General features: G+C 41.3%; 1 pseudogene; it reads left to right on the top strand.

Moving 5' to 3' along the window:
- Positions 1-3,903: 3,903 nt before the first annotated feature.
- On the top strand, positions 3,904-6,457 carry LOC123797368 (uncharacterized; annotated as a pseudogene).
- The last annotated feature ends 17,265 nt before the right edge of the window (positions 6,458-23,722 follow it).

Below are 23,722 nucleotides of genomic sequence, written 5' to 3'. Positions count from 1 at the left end.
CCACGGGAATCCGACCGGCGGCGCCAGGGAGATTTCTGGAGGTTCTTGTTCGCCCTCTGCATGCAAAGGGATGACATTTCATCTTTGTCGTGAGTGCAATCTTCGGTCCGCTCAGCGCTGAGGGTGAGAGTGAAGGTGGGACCTGTTCATCTCTTTCTGGACCGATGGGAGGTGGCGATAGGGAATGAATCACGGTCTTGCAGGGGGAAGTGGGGATGCGGCCAAGGGACGCCCTCAGGTGAAGAAGGCGGCTGGGCAGAGGCGAGTCCGGAGATGCTGCGTTGTGACCGCAGGTGTAACAGGGTGAATACGTGAATATGGGTCATCTGTTTGGGAGAGCAGGATTGTATTGGTGTATCACCAATTAACCCGTAAGCCTCATCCGTAAGATGGTAAGAAGCATCTTTCTGGAGCATCAGTTTTCTTTGAAAGTTGACAGGAGAAAAAAGTAACCTATTATATGGTAGACAACATAAAATGGGTTTTTATGTTAAAATAGACATGTTTTGGGGCGCCTGGGTGGCACAGTGGTTAAGCGTCTGCCTTCGGCTCAGGGCGTGATCCCGGCGATCTGGGATCGAGCCCCACATCAGGCTCTTCTGCTATGAGCCTGCTTCTTTCTCTCCCACTCCCCCTGCTTGTGTTCCCTCTCTCGCTGGCTGTCTCTATCTCTGTCGAATAAATAAATAAAATCTTTTAAAAAAATAAAATAAAATAGATATGTTTAGTATGGATTAAAGTGCTAATTTAACATGGTTTTAAAGCAAGAGAGAAGATTACAAAATAGTTGTTATGAGATGTTTGAGTTTATCAGTCGAGATCCTCAGATTTAGAAACACACTTTCTTATGTACATTTAATGAAACTACTAAATTATTTAAGTTTGAATCTACCACCTATTTGTTTTCTGTTTATTCCACCTGTTCACAATCTTAACCTTTTCAGGGTACAGGTTAGTTAGTTTGTACAATGTTCTTCAATTCGGGTTTACCTGATGTTTCCTCATCATTTATACATTATTAAAAAGATTTATTTATTTATCTATTTATTTATTGAGAGAGAGAGAGCGAGAGAGCCTACAAGTGTGTGGAGGGAGGGGGAGAGGGAGAGAGAGAGAAACTCACGCAGACTCCCCGCTGAGCACATAGCCGAGCACGGAGCCCCACGGGTCTCAGTCTCAGGACCCATGAGATCATGACCTGAGCTGAAACCGAGTCCCACACTTAGCCGACTGAGCCACCCAGGTGCCCCTCATCATTTGTACATTTTGGGGAATACCCTATAAAAGTGATGCTATGCTATTATCAGTTTTTCCTATCTGGAGACACACAATGTCAGTATGTTCCATTATGTGTGATGTTAATTTTTATTACTTAGTTTAAATAGTGTCCATTACTTCCTCCACTGTAGAGTTAATTAATGAGTCTGTTGCATTATTAATGAATTTTTAAAAAAGAAGCCAGCTAGCAAAGGAGTTTGGGAAATGCCATTTTCAGACTCCCAGTCCCAGCATTAGAGAAACCTATAGAAGGTTCCATGTGGGGCTGGAAAACAATAGGTTGATAACCAAAACATGATCATCTTGCGAATTTCCTTCACCTCTGCTTATTTATTTATTTGTTTTTCTTTTCCAGTAGTGCAGTCACCCCCTGGTCACCAGAACTAGGTGCTTCAGAGGTGTGCCCTGTGTGGGCTGCCTGTGGCCCTCTGTTATGGCTCCTGCGGACAGCTGCCAGCGCGATGGTGGGCGGGGCTGACCACCAGCCACCCTAAAACCTAGAGTGACTATTGCGGGTTCACTGGTGAGCAGAACTTGCCCTAGGGCTGCCCAATTAGAGGCCCACCTGTAGTTGCGGACCTTCACCTCTTTCTTATGTTGGATTACTGGTTTCTGGAGCTGTATCTTCTTTTATTCTTGGTTTAATCTCTCCCATAGCACCTTGAGAAAGGTTAATTTGGAGTAAAAATTTGGGGTCCTTACTAGTCTAAAAACGCCTTTGTTCTACCTCTTTTGGATGATAGCTTAACTAGGTTTGAAATTTTAGATTAGACATCGTTTTCCCTTAGAATTCTGAGAGAATTATACCAAAGCTTACAGTTTTTTATCTTAAAGTATGACGACAGTTTGATTTGTGTTTTGTTGTTCTTTCTCTTTGGAAGCACTTAAGATCTCTTCATACCTAGTTTTCTGAACTTTCACAAACGTGTGCTTTGGAATGGGTCTTTTTTGTGAATTGTACAGGGACCTCTTTATTTTTGAAGAATCATGACCTATATTTCTAGAAAGCTTGTATTTGTTCTCTGAAAGTTTCCTCCATTCTGTTTGCTCCCCTCTCTCTTTCTTGAACTCCTTTTATCTGGATATTGAAATTCTTAATTTTATCTGTTATCTTTTTCATCTTTTATTACCTTTTTTTCTTTTTCTTCCTACAACTGAGTGATTTCCACAACAATACTTCCCATATCTGCTATTAAATTTTTAATGATAGCTATCTTTTTAATTTCAAGAGCAGTTTTTATAGTACATGTTATTTGTTTCCTTAATATAATATCTTAACTCTCTGTGGTATTGTGGAGGTTTTTGGTGGGTTGTTTTTGGTTTTTTGTCTTTTTCTGTTCCTTACATGTATCCATTTCCATGGCAATTCTTTTTTTCATTGTTTTCATTTGTCTTTCATATCACGATTTAAATTAACATGTTACATTTTCCCTAATTTACAGATTAATAGCTGTCCTTTCATCTTTTCTTAATAATGCACTAAAAAGATGACCGTAGGGGTGCCTGGGTGGCGCAGTCATTAAGCGTCTGCCTTCGGCTCAGGGCGAGATCCCGGCTTTCTGGGATCGAGCCCCACATCAGGATCTTCCGCTGGGAGCCTGCTTCTTCCTCTCCCACTCCCCCTGCTTGTGTTCCCTCTCTCACTGGCTGTCTGTCTCTGTCAAATAAATAAATAAAATCTTTAAAAAAAAAAAAAAGATGACCGTAAAATCTATATATGATGAGGACTTGTCAACTTTCGAGCTTCATTACAGAACTATTAGTCAAGAATTCAGACATTTCTGGGGGCGCCTGGGTGGCGCAGCGGTTAAGCGTGTGCCTTCGGCTCAGGGCGTGATCCTGGCGTTACGGGATCGAGCCCCACGTCAGGCTCCTCCACTGTGAGCCTGCTTCTTCCTCTCCCACTCTCCCTGCTTGTGTTCCCTCTCTCGCTGGCTGTCTCTGTCTCTGTCGAATAAATAAATAAAATCTTAAAAAAAAAAAAAAAAAAGAATTCAGACATTTCTTTGTCAGCCTCAAAATGTTAGTATTACAGGTTTTCTCCTGGGCTGTTCCATTTCTCCAGAGAAGAGTCTTCTCATCTCTTGAATACCAGAATTTTGGAGGTCCAGCAGTAATGAGGGCCCACCATTTATTTAAACCCCCTGATTCAGGGTGCCTGGGTGGCTCAGTTGGTTAAGCATCCAACTCTTGATTTAGGCTCAGGTCACAATCTCAGGGTCATGAGATAGAGCCCCATAGTTGGCTCAGTGTGGAGCCTGCTTAAGATTCTCTCTCTTCCCAGCACCCAGAGGACTCAGTCAGTTAAGCATCTGCCTTCGGCTCAGGTCATGGTACCAGGGTCCTGGGATCCAGTCCTGCATCGAGCTCCCTGCTCAGGGGGAAGTCTGCTTCTCCCTCTCCCTCTGCCCCTCCCCCTACTTGTGCTCTCTCTATATATCTCTCTCAAATAAATAAATCTTAAAAAAAAAAAAAAGATTCTCTTCCTCTGCCTCTCTTCCTCTGCCCCCTCCCCCACTCATATGCACTTTCTAAAAATAATAATAATAATAATAATAGTTCCCCTGATTTCAATTTGGTGCCTTTCCCTGCCATCTGCTTTTCCTTTTTTTTCTTAAGATTTTTTAATCTATTTATTTGAGAGTTGAAAGCTTAATTTAGACTTAACATATTATAAAAGAATCCCTGTAAGAAAAAAATGCTATGAATAGTGTAAGTATATTATAAATCATCCTATTTTGCAGTAACCCTTACTAATTGAAATCTGTATTAACAGGGATTCACAAATAAATTTCACCAAATATCTGAGAATACACTGTAGAAAGAAACCATATGAACTAACTTTCTCCATGTGAGAGCTTATGTTCACATCTTATTAGTCACTAGAGAAATAATGCAGCAAAGGAAACCTGTACATGTAAGGCTATTAGAAAACCTTTAGCCAGTTACTCAAACTGGAAGAATATGAGAAAATTCAAACTGTGGAGAAACTCGGTGACTATAACAAGTTCGGAGAACTGTTTTATCAGAAGCACAACTTCATAGAACATGAGAAAAGTTAAACCTTATGAATGTGAGAAAGCTTACATTCAGATGTTAAACCTTATAAGTCACCAGCAAATTCCTATTGGAAAGAAATCTTATTCATGTAAGAAATGTGGGAAAGCCCCTAGCCACAAACCAAATATCACTGACCATGAGAAAATTCATTTGGAATAGAAACCCTTTGAATGTAATCAATGTGGAAAAGACCTTGGTCAGAAGCAATACCTCACCAACAAGCATCATGTTGCTCACTCTGGAGAGAAATCCTACAAATGTAAGGAATATGGAAAATCCTTTAATCAGAAAGACAATCTCACTACCCATCAGAAAATTCATACTAGTGAGAAACCATTTGGATGTATTGACTGTGAGAAAGCTTTTATTCAGAAGTCAAGCCTCATTAAACACTAGAAAATGCATACTGGAGAAAAATCCTATACATGTAAAGAATGTGGGAAAACCTTCAGCAGCAAATCGAATCTCACAAAGCATGAGGAAATTCATATTGGAGAAAAACCTTTTAAATGTAAGGAATGCGGAACAGCCTTTAGCCAGAAGCAATACCTCATTAAACACCACAAAATTCATATAAGAGAGAAATTCGTCGAGTATAATAAATGTGGAAAATCCTCTCAAATTACATCGCTTATTTTACATGTGAGAATTCACACAGGTGATAAGCCTTATGAATGTGAGGTATGTGGGAACAGCTTCTCACAAAGGTCATCTCTTACTGTACATGAGAAGTAATACAGGTGAAAAACTCTATGGATGTAATCAGTGTGGGAAAGCTTTCTCTCAATTCTCAACTCTTGCTTTACATGTGAGAACACATACAGGTGAGAAGCCTTACCAGTATAGCAATCGTGGGAAAGCATTCAGCCAGAAGTCGCACCACGTTAGGCATCAGAAAATTCATACTCATTAAAGATAATATGAATGCCTTGATAGCAAAGCTTTCAGTAGGAACTTACACCTCCTACACATCAGAGAATTCATCATGGGGTAAAACATTACGAATGTAGGAAAGCCTTTAGGCGGAGCTCAAAATACAAGATATCAGAACATTCTTATGAGGAGAAACATTAATATAATGAAAAGCCTGAGTCCAACAAAATTTTCAGTAAACATCATAGTTAATGCTGAACCTTTGGAAACATTCCCATTAAAGTCAGAGACAAGACATGGATGGATGCCTGATATCACCACAAGAAGTCAATATAATCCTAGAGACCAGAGCCAATGCAATAAAATGAAGAAGTATAAGGATTGAAAAGGAATACATATTTTCAGATGATATAATTTTTATATAGTTATTATTAAAACTTTGTGACATGCATTAATAGATATTAGGTTAATAGAATGGAATATGAAGCCCAGATAAAGATAAATTCTGTAAAGAAATTATGACCTAATTAAACAATGTTTTGGGTGATTAGTGCTTTTCTCTGTAGAAAGAGAGATTCCTACCTTATATCTTACATTGAAAAAAGGAAAATCGACTGTGAAAAAAAAAATAAAAATTTAGGAAGACGACTTAGTATACCTGAATAGATTTTCCTGAACTATACCTCAAAACACCCTAGAATTTCTTTTTTTAGTATTATGCCTTGGAGAAACTCCAATACAATACAGAGAGATGTATACCATAATGTTCTTTGCAGTGTGATTTCTAGCAGCAGAAACTATTAGCATGATTTCTAGCAGCCAAATATTGGGAGTGAGAGGAATTGGAAATGCCTGTCATTAGGTAAAAGGTTGAATAAAATGTGTTATATTTATATGATGGAAAAATGTACAGCAATTTACCACAATGTATAAATAAGGAAAACCTAAAAACCATGATCTTGAGTGAAAAACAAATCAAGGGGCAGAGGATGCACATAATATAATAATATCTCTAATTGGAATAAAACAACATTAGATTGTATATTGGTTATGGGTATAGATATGTATGGAGAAGTATAAAAAAGGTTTGGATGATTATATGCTAAGTTCATGATGGTGATTGCCTTTGGGGACAAGGAAGGAGAAGAATGGGATGGGGTGATGGTTAACAGAGATTTTGGCTTCATATCTAAATATGTATATGTTATTTAAAAACTACAAAGAAAAATAAAATATTTTACTTTTATATGGTGGTGATTCACATATTTGTCTTACTATTTTTTGTGTTTGTAAAGTTTTTCATAGTTGAAAAGGTGGATTTATATGACCAATAGAAATAATGTAACAGTGGTCTCCATTTCCAATCAGATACTAAAGGTATATTTTTTGAGAAGTTTTTAGAAGCTGCTAAGTTTATTGAGCACCACAAACAATAAGCTTTGAAAGAATTTGGGGGGGGGGCGCCTGGGTGACTCAGTCAGTTAAGCATCTATCCTCGGCTCAGGTCATGATCCCAAGGTCCTGGGATTGAGCCCCGCAGCAGGCTCCCTGCTCAGTGGGGAGCCTGCTTCTCTCTCTCCCTCTGCCTCTCCCCCTGGATCGTGCTCTCTCACTCACCCGCTCTCAACTAAATAAATAAAATCTTAAAAAAAAAAAAAAAAAGCATGAGGCGGGGTGCTGGGCAGTTTAGTAGGTTAAGCATCTGCCTTCAGCTCAGGTCAGGGTCTCAGGGTCCTGGGATTGAGCCCCACTGCATTGGTTCCACGCTCAGTGGGGAGTCTGCTTGTCTCTGTGTCCCTTCCCCCACTCATGTTCTCTCTCTCTCTCAAATAAGTCTTTTTTTTTAAGTAAATAAGTAAATACCAGTAATACCAGTTCTTATTAAGTGGTCCTGGCTTCTGGCTGTGCCGTGGCCTTGATACACAGGCAGCTTCCTGCTCTGTCATAGAAAGAAAGCAGACCTCTCAGGCCACCTCCTCCACACAACACTTTCCCAGAACTTCTTTGGTCAAGCACCTCTTCCTTCCTCCCTACTCACACTTAATTGTGCAAGGAGTTTATCACCACGTATTGCCATGCCCTGGTGTGGCCACAGGAGGAACTCAGCCAAGCATTGGAGTGGCAGAGGGCTCTGTTCAAGAAATCCAGGGAGCCTGCAGCCCCCCTCAAAGACCATTCCACACATTCATCTTCTAACTAGCAATATGTCAAAGGGGAGCAGAGGGACAGATGGATAGACTAGCATTCACACGAGCTATGGTTGACAGAATTCTGATTTTCCAAAACTCGTCTAACACAGTGGTGGATTGTGGTGATGTTAGTTGGGGTGGAAGAAGATTCATACCATGTATTTGTTTAGTGACCCCAAAGAATTTAAATTATATTATCATTTATATTTAATGATGATTAAATGCTCAGAAAATGAGTATCATGTTTTGATTCACAATTTTTACACCAAACCATTTCTTTGTTGTGTTTTGTTCTCTAAAAAACTCTAAGATTTACAACTCTGATTATATTTGCATTTCTCATGCCTATGTATCCACAGGTTTTCTTTTGTCCCTTTCTTCTAAATCCTGAAAGAATTTGTCTTTGCAATCAATGATATGGTTTTTGAAGTGTCAGGGTTTTTTTAAAGATTTTCTTTATTTGACAGAGACAGCACAAGCAGACGGAGTGGCAGGCAGAGGGAGAGGGAGAAGCAGACTCCCCGCTGAGCAGGGAGCCTGGTGCGGGACTCATCCCAGGACTCTGGGATCATGACCTGAGCTGAAGGCAGATGCTCAACCAACTGAGCCACCCAGGCACCCCAAGAAGTGCCAATTTTTTAAAAATTAAGTTATAGGTAATACCAATGCTTCTTATAATTGTGAAGTTTTGGTAGTTACTCAAAATTGTTTGATTCAATTATAGGCAGTTTTGTTATTTAGTAGAGGAGAAAAAGAAGTTTTCTAATAGAACATGTTTCTGAAAACATCTAACTGCTTACTGTGTAAAATTAAATTGCTTAACTAATTTATTAAAAATGAAATCAGAGAGGCAACTGGGTAGCTCAGTTGGTTAAGTGTCCGACTCTTGATTTTGGCTTATATCATGATCTCAGGGTCATGAGATCAAGCCCTGCACTCAGCACAGAGTCTGCTTGACATGCTCTCTCCCCTCCTCTGCCCCGCCCCCACTCATGTGCTCATTCTCGCTAAATAAATAAATAAAATCTTTTTAAAAATGAATAAATAAAATACAAAATACAAAAATTTTCAAATACTCTTTCTATATTAACTCATTGAATCCTTATGATGCAAGTATTATCATAACCACAATTTTCCAGATAAGGAAACTGAGGCAAATTGTCCAAGGTAAGTTAGCAAATGATAGAGCTAGAAATCAAACCCCAGCAGCCTGGTTCTTACTCACTATGCTTTACTTCTTCTCACACAAGACCCTAGAAGAAACTTTCATGAATTAGAAAAATCAATAAATGGGTCAGTTCCAAGATGGCAAGAGGAACAGGAGACCTAAAGTTCGTCTGGTCCCAGGAACTCAGCTAGAGAGCTACCAAACCATTCTGAATACCTATGAACGGAACTGGAAAATGAAGAAAAGAGTAACAGAAACTCTATGAACAGAAAAGTGACCACTTTCTGCAAGGAGGAGAAAAGATGGCGGAGGAGTAGGGGACCCCTTTTTCAGCTGGTTCCCTGAGTCGAGCTGGATATGTACCAGACCATCCTGAAAACCCACGGAATCAGCCTGAGATGCAGGAAGATACATCTGGATCTCTACAAATGAACATCTCCAGCACTGAGTATTGAGGTATGAAGCCGGGAGCCATGAAACCGTGCACAGATATCGGAAGATAAATGGAAGGGGGAGGGAGCCGATGCACTTGGGCTCCAGGAAGCAGTAGCCACTTGCACCGGGGAGCGGGCGGACTCACGGACGGGCACCCGCGAGAGAGCAGACTGAGACCGTGAGCCTGGGAACTAGCGTGCGACCAGACTGAATACCGGAGCTCCAGAGTGCTCACTAGAACCGGACTGATACCAGGATCTTGGGACCGTGTGCATGACCAGACTGAAAACCGGCGCTCCGGAGCGCACACTCGAACTAGACTGAAACTGAGAGCTCGGGAGCGCGCGCAAACCACACTGAAACAGGGAGCTCGGGAGCGCGCTCAAGAACCAGAGGCGGCTGGCAGTGTTAGAAGCACAAAGGACAGAGATGCGCCAGTCCTGGAAGTGAGGGTTGGGAGAGTGGCTGTGGGGCGCACAACACGGGACGCTGTAGGGTTTTTAGCAGCACCAACAGAAACAGATTTAAAGTGGCCAAGAGAGCTCAGTGGAGAGCGGACTGCGATCTCTCTGTTCTGAGACAGAGGCTAGGATATGGCCACTGCTGCTCTGACTCTCAGAAGAGTCACAGAAAACCACCAGGGAAAGCTGCCAAAGAACAAAAGCCCGGAAATACCAGCTCACATTGTGCCAATCCCCATCGCCCTTCACAGGGGTCATGGCGACTGTACCCAAACAGGGTTGCCTGAGTATCAGCGTGGGAGCCCCCCCCCAAGAAGGCAGACTTTTTCAGAAGCCCACATCCCTTTTTCATCAAGAAGCCCACATCCCTAAGGTCCCTATAAAACAAGTGCACACTGCCTGGGTCCTGGTCAATAATTTGGGCTCTGGACATCCCCACAACCTCTCCTCATCAGAATGACGAGGAGGAGAAATCCCCCCCAGCAAAGAAAAGATAATGAGTCTGTGGCCTCTGCCACAGAACTGATGGATATGGAAATAGTCAGAAATGGAGTTCAGAGTAAAAATGGCCAAGATGATATATAGGATTGAAAAAAAATATTAACAAAAACATTAACGAGAATATAGAATCTCTTAAGGACAGAAATGAGAGTGACTCTGGCAGAAATTAAAAATGCTATGACTCAAATGCATCTAAACTAGATGCTCTGACGGCCAGAGTAAATGAGGCAGAAGAACAAATTAGTGAACTGGAGGATGGGATGGTAGAAGAGAAAGTTAAAACAGAAACTTGGCTCAAAAAATTCCAATCTCAAGAATGTAGATTACGGGAGATTACTGACTCAATGAAATGTTCCAATGTCAGAATCATCGGCATCCCCAAGGGGGTGGAAAAAGAGAGGGGTCCAGAAGAGATATTTGAACAAATTGTAGCTGAGAACTTCCCTAATCTGGCAAAGGAAATAAGCATTCATGTCCAAGAGGCAGACAGGACCCCTCCCAAGGTCAATGAGAACAGACCTACACCACATCACGTCATAGTGCATTTCGCAAATATTAGATCCAAGGATACAGTATTGAAAGCGGCCAGGGGGAAGAAAATCCTTATGTACAGAGGGAAAAACATCAGAATAACGTCAGACCTGTCTACAGAGACCTGGCAGGCTAGGAAGGGTTGGCAGGATATTTTCAAAGTTCTATCTGAGAAGAACATGCAGCCAAGGATCCTTTATCCAGCAAGGCTGTCATTCAGAATTGATGGAGAGATAAGGACCTTCCAGGATTGGCAGAAACTGAAGGAATTTGTAACCACCAAACCAGCCCTACATGAGATATTAAGGGGGGTTCTATAAAAGTAAAAAAGCCCCAAGAGTGATGCAGAACAGAAATTTACAATCAATAGAAACAAAGACTTCACAGGTAACATGACATCATTAAAATCATATCTCTCAATAATCACTCTCAATGTGAATGCCCTAAATGCTCCCATAAAATGCCACAGGGTTGCAGATTGGATAAAAAGACATGACCCATCTATTTGCTGTCTACAAGAGACACATTTTGAACATAAAGATACATCCAGACTGAAAGTGAAGGGATGGAAAACCATTTTTCATGCCAATGGACCTCAAAAGAAAGCTGGGGTAGCAATTCTCATATCAGACAGATTAGATTTTAAACTAAAGACTGTTGTTAGAGATACAGAAGAACACTATATTATTCTTAGAGGATGTATCCAACAAGTGGATATGACAATTATAAATATCTTGCTCCCAACAGGGGAGCAGCTAGATACACAAGCCAACTCTTAACCACAATAAAGAGACATATAGATAAAAATACATTAACAGTAGGGGACCTCAACACTCCACTCTCAGCAATAGACAGATCACCTAAGCAGAAAATCAACAAAGAAACAAGAGCTTTGAATGACATAGTGGACCAGATGGACCTCATAGGTATATACAGAACACCAAACCCCAGAACAACAGAATACTCATTCTTTTTGAATGCACATGGAACTTTCTCCAGAATAGACCATATACTGGGTCACAAAACAGGTCTCAACTGATACCAAAAGACTGAGATTATTCCCTGAATATTCTCAGACCACAATGCTTTGAAACTGGAACTCAATCACAAGGACAAATTTGGAAGAAACTCAAACACTTGGAAACTAAGAACCATCCTGCTCAAGAATGATTGGGTAAACCAGGAAATTAAAAATCAGTTTAAACAATTTTTGGAGACCAATGAGAATGAAAACACAACACTCCAAAACCTATGGGACACTGCAAAGGCAGTCCTAAGGGGAAAATACATAGCCATCCAAGCCGCACTCAAAAGAATAGAAAAATCTAACATGCAGTTTTTATATTCTCACCTCAAGAACCTGGAGCTGGAACAGAAGAACAGGCCTAACCCATGCACGAGAAGGCAGGTGATCAAGACTAGAGCAGAGATCAATGAATCAGAAACCAGGAGCACAGTAGAGCAGATCAACAGAACTAGAAGCTGGTTCTTTGAAAGAATAAATAAGATCGATAAGCCACTGGCCAGACTTATTCGAAAGAACAGAAAAAGGACCCAAATTAATAAAATTATGAATGAAAGGGGAGAGATCACAACCAACACCAATGAAATAGGAAGGATCATTAGAAACTATTAGCAACAACTATATGCCAATAAATTAAACAACCTGGAAGAAATGGATGCCTTCCTGGAAACCTATAAACTACAAAGACTGAAAAAGGAAGAAATTGATTATTTAAACAGACCGATTAATTATGAAGAGATTGAAGCAGTGATCAAAAACCTCCCCAAAAACAAGAGTCCAGGGCCTGACAGATTTCCCGGGGAATTCTACCAACATTCAAAGAAGAAATAATACCTATTCTCCTGAAGCTGCTTCAAAAAATAGAAACAGAAGTAAAACTACCAAACTCATTCTATGAGTCCAGTATTACCTTGATCCCCAAACCAGGCAAAGACCCCATCAAAAACGAGAATTACAGACCGATATCCCTGATGAATATGGACGCCAAAATTCTCAACAACATCCTAGCTAATAGGATCCAACAGTACATTAAAAGAATTATCCATCACGACCAAGTGGGATTCATCCCTGGAATGCAAGGGTGGTTCAACATTCGCAAATTGATCAGTGTGATAGTTCATATCAACAAGAAGAGTCAAGAATGATATGATCCTCTCAATTGATGCAGAAAAAGCATTTGACAAAATACAGCATCCTTTTCTGATTAAAACCCTTCAGAGTGTAGGGATAGATGGTACAATCTTCAATCTCATAAAAACCATCTATGAAAAGCCTACAGCGAATATCATTCTCAACAGGGAAAAGCTGAAAGCCTTTCCCTAAGATGAAGAACACAACAAGGATGCCCACTCTTGCCATTATTATTCAACATAGTACTAGAAGTCCTTGCAACAGCAATCAGACAACAAAAAGGGATAAAAGGTATCCAAATTGGCAAAGAAGAAGTTGAACTGTCTCTCTTCGCAGATGACATGATACTCTATATGGAAACCCTAAAGAATCCACCCCCAAACTACTAGAAGTTATAGAGCAATTCAGTAATGTGGTGGAATACAAAACCAATGCTCAGAAATCAGTTGCATTTCTATACACGAACAATGAGACTGAAGAAAGAGAAATTAGGGAATCCATTCCATTTACAATAGCACCAAAAATCATACGTTATCTCGGAATTAACTTAACCAGAGACGTAAAGGACCTGTATTCTAGAAACTACAAATCACTCTTGAAAGACATTGAAGAAGACACAAAAAGATGGAAAAATATTCCATGCTCATGGGTCGGAAGAATTAACATAGTTAAAATGTCTACTCTACCCAGAGCAATCTACACTTTCAATGCCATCCCAATCAAAATACCGATGACATTTTTTAAAGAACTGGAACAAATGGTCCTTAAATTTGTGTGGAACCAGAAAAGGCCCCGAATCACCAAGGAATTGTTGAAAAGGAAAAACAAAGCTGGGGGCATCACGTTGCCGGATTTCGAGCTGTACTACAAAGCTGTGATCACAAAGACAGCATGGTACTGGCACAAAAACAGACACATAGACCAATGGAACAGAATAGAGAACCCAGAAATGGACCCTCGGCTCTTTGGACAACTAATCTTTGATAAAGCAGGAAAAAACAAACAGGGGAAAAAGGACAGTCTCTTCAATAAATGGTGCTGGGAAAATTGGTCAGCTACATGGAAAAGAATGAAACTTGACCACTCTCTCACACCATACACAAAGATACTCTAAATGGATGAAAGACCTCGATGTGAGACAGGAATCCATCAAAATCCTAAAGGAGAGCATAGGCAGCAACCTCTACGACATCGGCCACAGTAACCTTTTTCATGACACATCTCCAAAGGCAAGAGAAACAAAAGATAAAATGAACTTGTGGGACTTCATCAAGATAAAAAGCTTCTGCACAGCCAAGGAAACAGTCAAAAAAACTAAGAGGCAGCCCAGGGAATGGGAGAATATATTTGCAAATGATGCTACAGATAAAAGACTGGTATCCAAGATCTACAAAGAACTTCTCAAACTCAATACGCGAGAAACAAATAAACAAATCATAAAATGGGCAGAAGACATGAACAGACACTTTTCCAATGAAGACATACAAATGGCTAACAGACACATGAAAAAATGTTCAAAGTCATCAGCCATCAGGGAAATTCAAATCAAAACCACACTGAGATACCACCATACGCCAGTTAGAATGGCAAAAATAGACAAGGCAAGAAACAACAATTGTTGGAGAGGCTGTGGAGAAAGGGGATCCCTCCTACATTGTTGGTGGGAATGCAAGTTGGTACAGCCACTCTGGAAAACAGTGTGGAGGTACCTTAAAAAATTAAAAATTGAGCTACACTATGATCCAGCCATTGCACTACTGGGTATTTACCCAAAGATACAGACGTAGTGAAGAGAAGGGCCATATGCACCCCCATGTTCATAGCAGCATTGTCCACAATAGCTAAATCGTGGAAGGAACCGAGATGCCCTTCAACAGATGACTGGATTAAGAAGTTGTGGTCCATATATACAATGGAATATTACTCAGCTATCAAAAAGAACGAATTCTCAACATTTGCTGCAACATGGATGGCACTGGAGGAGATAATGCTTAGTGAAATAAGTCAAGCAGAGAAAGACAATTATCATACGGTTTCTCTCGTCTATGGAACATAAGAACTGGGAAGATCGGTAAGAGAGGAAAGGGATAAAGAAAGGGGGGGTAATCAGAATGTGGAATGAAGCATGAGAGACTATGGACTCTAAGAAACAAACTGAGGGCTTCAGAGGGGACGGGGGTGGGGGAATGGGATAGGCTGGTGATGGGTAGTAAGGAGGGCATATATTGCATGGTGCACTGGGCGTTATACACAACTAATGAATCATCGAACTTTACATCAAAAACCAGGGATATATTGTACGGTGACTAACATAATATCATAAAAATATTATTATAAGAAAAAAAAACTAGTATCCAAGATCTACAAAGAACTTCTCAAACTCAATACATGGGAAACAAATAAGCAAATCATAAAATGGGCAGAAGATATGAACAGACACTTTTCTAATGAAGACACACAAATGGCTACCGGACACATGAAAAAATGTACAAAATCTTTAGCCATCAGGGAAATTCAAATCAAAACCACCTTGAGTTACCACCTTACACCAGTTAGAATGGCAAAAATTGACAAGGCAGGAAACAACAAATGTTGGAGAGGCTGTGGAGAAAGGGGATCCCTCTTATATTGTTGGGGGGAATGCAAGTTGGTACAGCCACTCTGGAAAACAGTGTGGAGGTCCCTTAAAAAGTTAAAAATTGAGCTACCCTATGACCCAGCCATTGCACTACTGGGTATTTACCCCAAAGATACAGACGTAGTGAAGAGAAGGGCCATATGCACCCCAATGTTCATAGCAGCATTGTCCACAATAGCTAAATCGTGGAAGGAACCGAGATGCCCTTCAACAGATGACTGGATTAAGAAGTTGTGGTCCATATACACAATGGAATATTACTCAGCCATCAAAAAGAATGATTTCACAACATTTGCAGCAACATGGACAGGACTGGAGGAGATAATGCTAAGCAAAATAAGTCAAACAGAGAAAAACAATTATCATGTGGTTTCACTCATTTATGGAACATAAGAAGTAGGAAGATCGGTAGGAGAAGAAAGGAAAGAAGGAAGGGGGGGTAAACAGAAGTGGGAATGAAGCATGAGAGACTATGGACTCCGAGAAACAAACTGAGGGCTTCAGAGTGGAGGGGATGTGGGGGAATGGGATAGGCTGGTGGTGGGTAGTAAGGAGGGCACGTATTGCATGGTGCACTGGGTGTTATACGCAAGTAATGAATCATGGAACTTTACCTCAAAAACGTGGGATGTAATGTATGGTGACTAGCATAACATAATAAAAGATGATTATAAATTAAAAATCAATAAATGGATACTTTAAAAATGAGTGAATAAATGAATGCATAGATTGCTGCATCAAAATTAATTCACAAAAAAAAAAAACCCAGAAATGAATAAGCTGTTGAACAGTACAAAAAATGATCAGAAGTGTTTTTAAAAAGTAGATATTTGGGCGCCTGGATGGCTCAGTTGGTTAAGCGACTGCCTTCAGCTCAGGTCATGATCCTGGAGGATCAAGTCCCATGTCAGGCTCCCTGCTCAGCAGGGAGTCTGCTTCTCCCTCTGATCCTCCCCCTTCTCATGCTCTGTCTCTCCCAAATAAGTAAATAAAATCTTTAGAAAAATGAAAATAAAAACAAAAAGTAGATATGTGAGAGGGATGAGAACACTTAAGTATAAATAAATGCAAAAGAGCGTTTGCAAAATGAACAAGGACTTAAGGACTGGAAAAGGATGCCCATTGGGGAAGAACAAGGGCACCTCCCTTTTTGAAATTAGAGAGAAACAGATAAGGGTAGCACAGAGAATAGTCATGGGGAACACAAAGGGGACATGCTGAAAAGATCTTATCTCCTCCTGATGTCCCAGGACTTTCTCCATAGGCCACGGCCTTTGAGGAGAGCTTCCCATCAAAGATCTCAAGGTTGTTTCTGGGGCTTTCCCCAACCTGATCAACCCTTGTTTGGGCACAGTCCTATCACTTCCAATCATCCACGGCTCTTTCCCTTGTTCGCATAAGGAGATTGCATCTGGTTAGAAATGGAACATTCACTCCACACACAAGAAAGAAAGAAAGAAAGAAAGAAAGAAAGAAAGAAAGAAAGAAAGAAAGAAAGAAAGAAAGAAAGAAAGAAAGAAAGAAAGAAAGGAAGAAAGGAAGGAAGAAAAGAAATGGGACTTGACCAAGCTGTAGAGATTACAGAATTCAAATCCAGTTGCTTAGAAATGAAGGAAAAGAGGTAATTCCAGATAGGATTAGAAAAATGGTGGGTGGGAGGAAAGATTTTCTGAAGATAAGATGAAATTGCCCAAAAGAGCCACTCATTCTCAAACCCACAAAGCACAAACTACCACCTTAAGAAAATAGGAGAAAAAGAAAGAAAGAAAAAGAAAGAAAGAAAGAAAGAAAGAAAGAAAGAAAGAAAGAAAGAAAGAGAAAGAAGGAAGGAAGGAAGGAAGGAAGGAAGGAAGGAAGGAAGGAAGGAAGGAAGGAAGGAAGGAAGGAAGAAAGAAAGAAAGAAAGAAAGAAAGAAAGAAAGAAAGAAAGAAAGAAAGAAAGAAAGAAAGAAAGAAAAGAAAAGAAGAGAAATTCTGCTATGCACATGAAAGATAATCCACAAATGCACGAATAAGAAGAAATTCCAGAAATATTTGGAGACGGATAAGCTTACCCACTGAAATCGGACTGCTATAGTTCTGTAACATCACATCTCTGTACAAATCCTTCTGAGCAGGGTCCAGGCATTCCCACTCTTCCTGAGAAAAGTCTACAGCCATACCCCTGAATATCACCAATCTCTGGAGAAACAAATCCATGTAGTACTAGTGAAATTAAAGGAAGTATTTTAAGATGGAAGAATCAGAACCATAAAAGGACACTGAGAGAGAAAAAAAGGGTGAAAGGCTGGTGCTAGAAGTTTGTGTTATAATACAGCACAGTAAGATAATTAGAGTACATTCTGTTGCTTAAGCATAGTAGGACTTTCCCATTATCCTTCTATGCCTGGAAGCAAACAAAATCTATGTAGAGATTCAATAAACAAAAAACAGGGTCACCTGGGTGGCTCAGTCGGTTAAGTGTCCGGCTCTTGATTTTGGTTCAAGTCATGATCTCAGAGTCATGAGACTGGGTCCTGCATCAGGCTCCACGTGGAGTCTGGTTAAGATTCTCTCTCTCCCTCTCCCTCTGTCCCTCTCCCCACCCCACCTCACCCCCAATCGTGCACGTGCTCTCTCTCTAAAAAAACAAAAAACAATGTTTATAAAATACAAAGCAAACTATAGGCTTGGTAATAAACAAATCATAAAAAAATGAATTCCTCATCTCCCATGAAGGACTAAAGAAGAAAAAGGATTTTTCCATTAACATCTTATAATAACATTTCCTTCTTGGAAAAGAGAATTAGAACTAGGAACTAAAACATGGCTGGCAAGAAAACTTCAGAACTGGAAAGAGGAAGGCTGGGCCTTCATTTTACTGTAATTTTTAAAAAACAAACTCAAGCTTACAGAATAGTTACAAGTACAGTGGAAAGACATGCCTCATACCTGAATACTTTAGAGTGTGTTTCTAACAAACAAGAACTTTCTCATATAAACCATCACCATCAAAATCAGGAAATGAATATTAATACACTATTGCCTATCCTCAAACAAACCATGTGAATTTTGCCAATTGTCCCAATAACGTCCTTCATGGCAAAATGACTTCAATTTCATGTCACGTCTCCTTAGTTCATTCTGTCTGAATCACCTCTTCAGTACTCTCTGACTTCCGTGAATTTGACTGTTTTGAAGATTATGGGCCAGTTACTTTGTGGAATAACCCTAAATTTGGTATTGCCTGATACTTCCTCATGATTAGATTCAGAATATACATCTTTGGTGGGAAGGTCACAGAAGGGATACTAGGTCCTCAGTGTACTGTATCACATGACGCACAACTTGTCCCATTACTGATGATATTCACTTAGATCATTCAATTAAGGTGGAGTCCGTCAGACTTAGCCAAGGAAGAAAGTTTAACAGTACGTAAGTAAATATTCCATTCATCAAATTTTCAATATATTCATTTATTTTTTATATCAGTATGGATTTGTGGTTTCTCACTGTCTGAGAAGGGAGTTACAAATATTGAAAAGGGAAAAACTAGAATAAATACTGTGGTGTTAGAATGAAATTAGAGGAATCGGTGTGAACTCATGGTTTCTAACTCATGGATTTTGGCTCCTAAATACTATTTCCCACTTAAAAAGATATTGAGGGGCACCTGGGTTGCTCAGTTGGAGGAACATGCAACTCTTGATCTTGGGGTCATGAGTTCGAGCCCCATGCTATTCCATCATGTGGATACAGAATGATTTACTCATAATTTATCTATTATTGTATGTGAACTCTGGACTAGGTCTTTATACTACATAATTCTCCATATCTCTAAGTATATCCATGAAATAAATACCCAGAAGTAAAATCACTCAAAGTTAAAGGTCATTCCCAGGTATTACATAGTTTTTTATTCTAAACAAATCATTCTAAATCTTTTGAGGTTAGACTCCCTTTGGTGGACATTATGAAAATATAGATTCTTTCCTCATAAGATGGAACTGGACTTTTGGGGTGCACCTAATCACTGTCCAATAAAAACATAATACAAGCCATACATGTTAAATTTTCTTATAGCCATTTTTTTTAAAGTAACAAAAGATAAAATTAATTTTAATAATATACTTTATTTAATTCAATATTTTCAAATATTATTTCATCATGCAATCAATATAAAAGAATTATTCATAGGATATTTTACATTATTTGTTTCCTACTAGGTCTTTGAAGTCTGAATGTATTTTATACTTACAGCACATCTCAATTCTGATCAGTTACATTTCAAGTGCTCAATAGCTGCTTGTGGCCAGTAGCTACCACATTGCACAGCACAGGCTCAGTGTCATAGCCCCCATCATTCACTCAGACAGGAACACCTAGGGAAAAGATTCCTGAATAGATCTTGATTAAGAATTCTCAGGAGAGGGGCGCCTGGGTGGCACAGCGGTTGGGCGTCTGCTTTCGGCTCAGGGCGTGATCCTGGCGTTACGGGATCGAGCCCCACATCAGGCTCCTCCGCTATGAGCCTGCTTCTTCCTCTCCCACTCCCCCTGCTTGTGTTCCCTCTCTCTCTGGCTGTCTCTATCTCTGTCGAATAAATAAAAATAAACAAAATCTTTTAAAAAAAAAATTCTCAGGAGAGGGGCGCCTGGGTGGCACAGCGGTTAAGCGTCTGCCTTCGGCTCAGGGCGTGATCCCGGCGTTATGGGATCAAGCCCCACATCGGGCTCCTCCGCTATGATGAGCCTGCTTCTTCTCCCACTCCCCCTGCTTGTGTTCTCTCTCTCACTGGCTGTCTCTATCTCTGTCGAATAAATAAATAAAATCTTTAAAAAAAAAAAAAGAATTCTCAGGAGAAGGAAAACAAACACTCTCATGCTCTGAAAAATAAGGAGGCAACTTCAGAAAAGCAAAGAGCCACTAACAGTAGAGTTTATAGATCATCATTTCTTTCCTTGTCCTCTGTGCACCTTTCTTGGAAATGGGCAGAAATAGGGGAAGGAATCATGAAATATGGGCCCCTGCTTGTAACTCAGAGTGACCCAGAAAAATCACAGCCTCAATCCTTCCCCACTTCTCACAGACCCACAGAGGGAATCTAGGCAAGGAGGCCCTCCCAGGATTAAAGAAGAGCCAAATTCTTCTACAAGGTGGTCCAAGGTAGGGCAATTCAGAGGATGTACGTACGGGATCTCCTCCTCCTATTCCAGAGTTAAACTGGTGGAAACCTCCAACTCTAAGTTTCATTCTAAGACCTGGTATAGAGCATGGAGACTCTTCACCTGAAAATTTTACTCTGGGCTCATGTTCTTCCTTGGGGGTGATTTCTATGAAACTCTCCTGTCACAATAAGGTGAGAGGGCAGAGGAGCAGCAGAGACCCCATAAACTTCTAGAAACTCTAACATTCACAGTTAGCCTCAGGGTGCATATCACTCCCATAATGCCCAATCTGTGTCAGCTCCTAATAGGATACGGATTGGAGATGCCAAGAGAAAACTGTACAGGTCCTGCTCACGTGAAGGTGTAGAGGCACTGTTGTGAAGCAAGGGGACAGGCCCGGGAGAAAAACAGGGGATTGGCACTAATACCAATCCCAGAAACACAAATAAGAATCTGTACCTATCCCCTGCCAGTTACATTCCTATGGTCAAATGATCACAACTTCCCTCACGGTCTTCAAAATCCCCCAATGTACCATTGCACAGACAATAGAGATCCCAGAAACACTGAAATGAAGACCGAAACCTCCCACATCCACTTGCCTCACAGCCAAACTTTTACATTGTTACACAGGGTAACACTCAAAGTCGCCCTCACAGAGATGCAGAAGCACCACCACACAGCCACAAACCCATCATTAGAAACACTGAAATGAGGACACCCTCCTCCTCATTCCCAGTCCATTCCCAGCCAAATTTCTACCCATTCAGTAACACAAATGGTGACATACAGCCACACAGACGGTGCCCACATTCGCAAAGATCCACAGAAGCACAATCACGCTGTCATAATTCAACCAATATATATCCCAGAGACACAATTATGGAGATTTATAAAAATAAAATCTTTAAAAAAAATGTGGGGCACCCGGCTTGCTCAGTCAGTGGAGCATGCGACTCTTGGTTTTGGCGTTTTAAGTTCGAACCCCACATTAGATGTAGAGAGATTACTTTGAAGTCTTAAAAAACAAAAACAAACCCCAAGTATGGAGATATGCTCATACCATCTCCACTGCCCTTCACCTTCAAACCCTTACCAGAATAAATAACATAAATGGTCACATGCAGTCACTACAATCACATTCATACAGCCATACCACTACACTCTCGCTAGCTGGACAATACAAATATGAAGACAATCCCTCCAATACACAGTCAATAACACAGACAAGAGACACACACAGTCCACGTTGTCACAAACGGTCACACGCATAATCCTGCAGTCACAATCATGCAAGAATCACACAGCCAGCCAGCGCCCCACCCCACCCCTGCGCGCGCGGCGCACGTTCCCGCCCCGGGCTCCCGGCTCCCTCACCCACCGCCTCTCGTAGGTGGGTTCGGCCGGGTTCAAACTGCACGAACGAAGCTCCCCGGAGGACACCGGACCACCGCAGGCGCGAAGCCGTAGCCCTGCTCCTAGGCAGGGAACTGGGACAGAGAGTAGGCTTGGGCACAGAGGTAATGTAGCCCAAAGCCCCGAAAGCCGCGGCCCGCGCCAAGCAGGGCCGTAGATTCGGCCGGGTGACTGGAGTTGCCCTAAACTGCGCGGCCTCAGGACACCCTGAGTTCACTCACCCTGGGCACCAGAGATTTAGCCAAAGCACGAATGGGGGCCCGTGGTAGCCCCGAGGAGGAGAAGGTTCCAGGAAATGTAGGCCGGGGCTAGATGTCACGTAGAGGCGCGGTGGACCCTGTGAAATGTAATCGTGAGTCGTGCCAGCCTCGACCGCCTGGCCTGAGCTCCTCTCCGCGTCACCTGGCACGTTGCTGTGGCTGTCCCTGCGCAAAGCGGGCCCCACCGCCCACAACTGAGCCTCTTCCCTCCGCTCGGATCAATTCACGCCCCCCAGGCTCGAATCATTGCGCTGCGAAGACATGTGGTAGTCCCAGGCAAGGGGAAAAAACCCTGCAACTCTGAGCTGAGGCTGTGGTTATGGGAAGTGGAGGGAGGCAGCTGCCAAAGGGATTCAAAGGAGAATGTGGGATCCTTAGCGACAGACCCTATGACTCTGCATATATAGTGATACATTACACCTGTAGGGGGCAATGACGGAGGCTCCATTTCAAATTGTGGGTCAAAAATCAGAAGAAATAAAACAGGGGCGCCTGGCTGGCTCAGTAGGTGGAGAAGGGAACTCTATCTCGGGATTGTGAGTTTGAGCCTCAGGTTGGGTGTAGAGATGACTTAAAAATAAAATCTTAAAGAAAAAAAAAAAAAAGATGGGGCGCCTGGGTGACTCAGTAGTTAAGCATCTGCCTTCTGCTCAGGTCATGATCCCAGCGTTCTGGGATCGAGCCCCACATCGGGCTCCCTGCTCAGCGGGAAGCGTGCTTCTCCCTCTCCCACACCCCCTGCTTGTGTTCCCTCTCTCGCTGCCTCTCTCTGACAAATAAATAAATAAAATCTTTAAAAAAAAATGAAAGAAAGAAGTCGAATAAGAGAATTAGAATTTCAGAAGTTTTCTAGCCACTGAATGGGATAACAGGAATTTGAGAAGACGGAACAGAGGAAAGAAAATAGTGAAACTTATCAGTACAAGAAAAGATCCTAAAATTGACAGGCATGAGTCAATAAGAGGAAAGTCCATGGAGTACGAAGCACCAGTGAATGAAAAAGATCCATTCTAAGGCATGTAATTAGACAATATCAAAGCATCAGGGATGGCTGACTGCCACTACCAGCCAACATGAAATAAAGCCATTACAGAGTATCTAATAATGACTTAACACTCTGGACTGAATACCGAAAGCAACTATCCAAGGACTCAGAAATGTAAATAATCCTGGAGGCGGGCGGATAAAAACTTGAAGAATGAACAGTACAGAGGTCTGTTACCTGGGTTACTTTTCTTCTTTATCTCCTGTCTTTGACTGGAAGGAGGGCATGTCCCAGAACATACAATTGGTGCAAACAGCAAAAGCTACAAGAGAAATCCCTTCTCTCTAGGCAGACGACTAGAAAAAGGGGCTCCTGAATGGGAGTGGGGTGAAATTTCCTCTCTTTTTTTCTCTTTTCTTCTTTTTTCTCTACTGACTTTGCACCAAGACCAGCACTGCCAATCCTGAGGCTGCAGGGCCACTACAGTAGCTGTCAGCAGAACTAAGAAAAGAGGCCCATGGGGTCCAAAAGGGGTATGTTATTTTTTTTCCTTCTCTACTTGTGACATCTCACCACAAAGTGAGTTGTGTGACAGCTTGGGGGAGGGGGGACAACCAAAACTTTGA

Source organism: Ursus americanus, chromosome 21, assembly GCF_024610735.1.
Source record: "Ursus americanus isolate L20-20 chromosome 21, mUrsAme1.1.p, whole genome shotgun sequence".
Taxonomy (NCBI): domain Eukaryota; kingdom Metazoa; phylum Chordata; class Mammalia; order Carnivora; family Ursidae; genus Ursus; species Ursus americanus.
Note: the sequence above shows the minus strand (reverse complement) of the source record. Positions and strands in the feature narration are given on the sequence as shown.